The sequence below is a fragment of the Olea europaea genome, unplaced genomic scaffold (assembly GCF_002742605.1).
Source record: "Olea europaea var. sylvestris unplaced genomic scaffold, O_europaea_v1 scaffold2918, whole genome shotgun sequence".
NCBI classification, from domain to species: domain Eukaryota; kingdom Viridiplantae; phylum Streptophyta; class Magnoliopsida; order Lamiales; family Oleaceae; genus Olea; species Olea europaea.
In genome coordinates, this window is record NW_019247759.1 from 52,945 (window position 1) to 56,666 (window position 3,722).

A 3,722-nucleotide genomic window follows, 5' to 3' on the forward strand; every position below is an offset into this window, starting at 1 on the left:
ATTGTTAATTTTAGAATATTTCAATTATTAAATTATATAAAAGACAAATATAAAAATTAAATAAATAATTACTTTACCTTTTTTTAAAATTTAGATTATTCATATTATTTAAATAAATTTAAAAAAATAAATTAAAGATAATTTCATAAAAAAATAGAATCAACATTGTTAATTTTAGAATATTTCAATTATTAAATTATATAAAAGACAAATATAAAAATTAAATAAATAATTACTTTACCTTTTTTTAAAATTTAGATTATTCATATTATTTAAATAAATTTAAAAAAATAAATTAAAGATAATTTCATAAAAAAATAGAATCAACATTGTTAATTTTAGAATATTTCAATTATTGAATTATATAAAAGACAAATATAAAAATTAAATAAATTTGAAATAAAAAATTAAAGATAATTTCTTAAAAAAAAATTTGAAAAAATAAATTAAAGATAATTTCATAAAAAAATAATCAACATTATTAATTTTACAATATTTCAATTATTATATTATATTGACAATGATAAAAAAATTAAATAAATAAATAACATAATTACTATTTAATCAAATAAAGAATTTAATTAATTACAAAAATTATAAAAAAAATTTAAAATTAAATATTTAATCTGGGCCGGTTCACCGGCCCAGACTGCCTAACTGTTAACGAGCCGCTGTCCGGGAACGGTCGGAAACCGCCATTCCCGGCCACTGAGCTCCAAAAAATGCTAAAAATTCACATTTTTCACACTCCAGCATGCCCACAATCTAACTACTTATGCCCATGGATCTAATTTAAACCAAAATTACTAAGGAAAGTGCTATACTATGAAAACCATTCGAACTGGAGAAAAGATCAGAAAACTAACCGGTTCTTTTATTTCCACTCTAGATGATGGTCGTTGATTGTGACGTTAGTGTAACTCCGGTGGTTGGTTGGTCGGTCGAATTTCTGCACTGGTCGGTCGGTCGGTGAGAGATTTTCAAACAGTCTGAAGGGTAAAATGGGCTTTTACTGTGAAGTTTTTTTTTATAACTTAATTTATTTATTTTTTAATTCATTTAATGGGTCAAAGACCAATGTCAAATTTTACTACAGTAGAAGAGCCATTTTTGTGTATTTCCTCCAAATAAGAGGTCATGTACTGAAGGCAAATACTAAAATGGGCTAAAGATATTCGATTGATAAAAAGCCCTAAATGGTTTTTCTTGATTACTCTACATCTCTTTGTTTTATGAAAGGCCCAATTCAAAACTAATCCTGATTCAAGACAGCCCAATTAGAGGTTAATTATTGAATATTAAGGATCTAATTTCAAAAATCAGGTAATTTAATAAATATTACGAAAACCATATCAAATTATTCTTAAAATTAAGTATCTTCAAATCTGTTATTTTTTGTTATATCAAATTGTTTTTGACATGTATGTAACTAATTTTCAATGAAATTTGAAAACACTACTTTAATAATGTACAATGTATTTTACACTATATGTTACTGTCGTAATTTTAATCTTTTAACTTATTAATCCATGCACCACCACCATCCACTAGCGTAGAAGTTGTCGTTGCCACCACTTTCCCAAACGTATGTTAATTTACAAATTCAAATTCTATTATATTTGTTGTTATAGTATATATAATTTCATTATAATTGTAATTTAAAATCATTACACCACCATCTTACCATTCTTGCCATCATTTCACCAGCACAAACAATAGTCACACATCAACACGGAAATTGCATATACTATTGTTATAGCGTGTGTAAATTTTCTATTATAACTTATTAAGCCAAACGCAACACCACCCATGCACCATCATAGATGTCATCATCTCCACCTTACCACCACCATTAAACTTTAAATCACCACAAACACTAATAAATATGTAGAATCGTGTCAAAATCACCACGCTACTGACATTTGCCACAAAAACCAGTTGCCACATGCCATGAATCATAACAAGAACACCGTTAACGTAATAATGTATGGCCTAATTCGTATAATTAGTTCAAAAATACCTAACGTTTGAGTTTGGGAAAATTGGTTTACAAATACTTGCAACATAAGTATCAATAGTTACACCTACAATAAATTTTTGTAATTCATAACCCTAAAAGGATTGCAGCCAGCAAGTCTTTTCACGTTTCTTATAAGCTTTCTAACAATAGTAACGTACAATGTCACAACATAAACCCTATTTAAATATTTATCCCAAAAAATTACACTCAATGTTTAAACAAATTTAACAAAATAAATGTTACAACAAATGTAACAAAATATGCGTTAAAACTATTGCGATAGCCAGTGTTACATACATTAATTAGCAGAGGCCGGCCTTGAAAATTTTGAGGTCCTAAGCGACAAATCGTTACAAAACCCTTAAAAATACTTTTTGCAACAAGCCTAACAAACTTAAATATATAAATAAATAACAACAGTTAGCACTTAGCAACCATGTTTTAGTCTATTAGATGATTCTCAAACGCAAAAACAAAATGTCCATAATTAAGATCCCAAAACTCAATCTGCAGGGACTTAAAGCGTGTGATTCATGAAAGAGAGAAAGAGTAGACATGCCTTGGGAAATGAGTTTTATATAAATTTAGACGCACCAAATATATCACTAATTATTTTGTAAACTCACAGCACCTCACAATTAGGTTTATCACTCATGGCACTTCCCACTCGTTATCTCTCTAACACACACGTGTATACATATATTTATGTTCTCTCTCTCTCTCGCTTTCGTTATATATACACGTACTGCTTGTCTCTCTATCCTTCTCTACCTGCTCTCCACACACTCCCACACTGCTCTCCACACACACACACACACACAATTCATACAACACATATACTATCTAGACAATTCTACCAAAAATATCAGCCTTCTTACTTCTCCAGATTATTCAGCCAAGGCAGTTGAAGAGAAAACTCCAGAATGACGGTGGTTGCTGCTCAAACCTGATTCTTCTAGTTTCTTCTAGCTATGGTCCATGGATGCATAATTTAGAAATAATGTTGGCTGAAGATGGACAACAAAAATATTCTGAATTGATGGGGCGGTACCTTTAACTTCAATTTCCTTTCCTTCTTGTGGCATATCCATTTCCTTCCCTAACGCTTAATAGTTAACTCTTTTCTATTGGCGCTGATATAAATTTTGAGGCCCTGAGCCAAAGCTATATTTCTAAGGCCCTAGGCGTTTGCCTAAGTGGCTTGGCCTTAGGGCTGGCTCTGCCTAGTACCATAAATATCACAACTTTTTTGGAAAAAAAAATACTAATAAGTCTTACAGCTAATGTAGTATCCCAAAAACAAGAGCGATTCAAAGCTTTTTCATGTGTATTACAACCATATAAATAAGAGTTACATATACTGTTACAACCTACAATTCATGTAAGAGAATTGATTTAGTCAATCAAACTATTACGTGAATAAATCATAATCGAGCACTATGTAGATACAGTAGATTCATGAACAAAATGATTTTGAATTTAAAAAAAATCTTAATAATATTACAAGTCATATAACATACACCATCTAAACTTAAATGTTTTTACCAATCTCGAAGAAGAAGAAAACAAGACAATTGAAATGTGAAATTCATGCTTCAATCACAAGTTTTCAAACCTCCAATCAATGATCAGTGACGATAATAGTATTGAGAATTCGTTGGTCAAACGTGCCAAAATTCTAATTAATTTTGATATTGTAGGA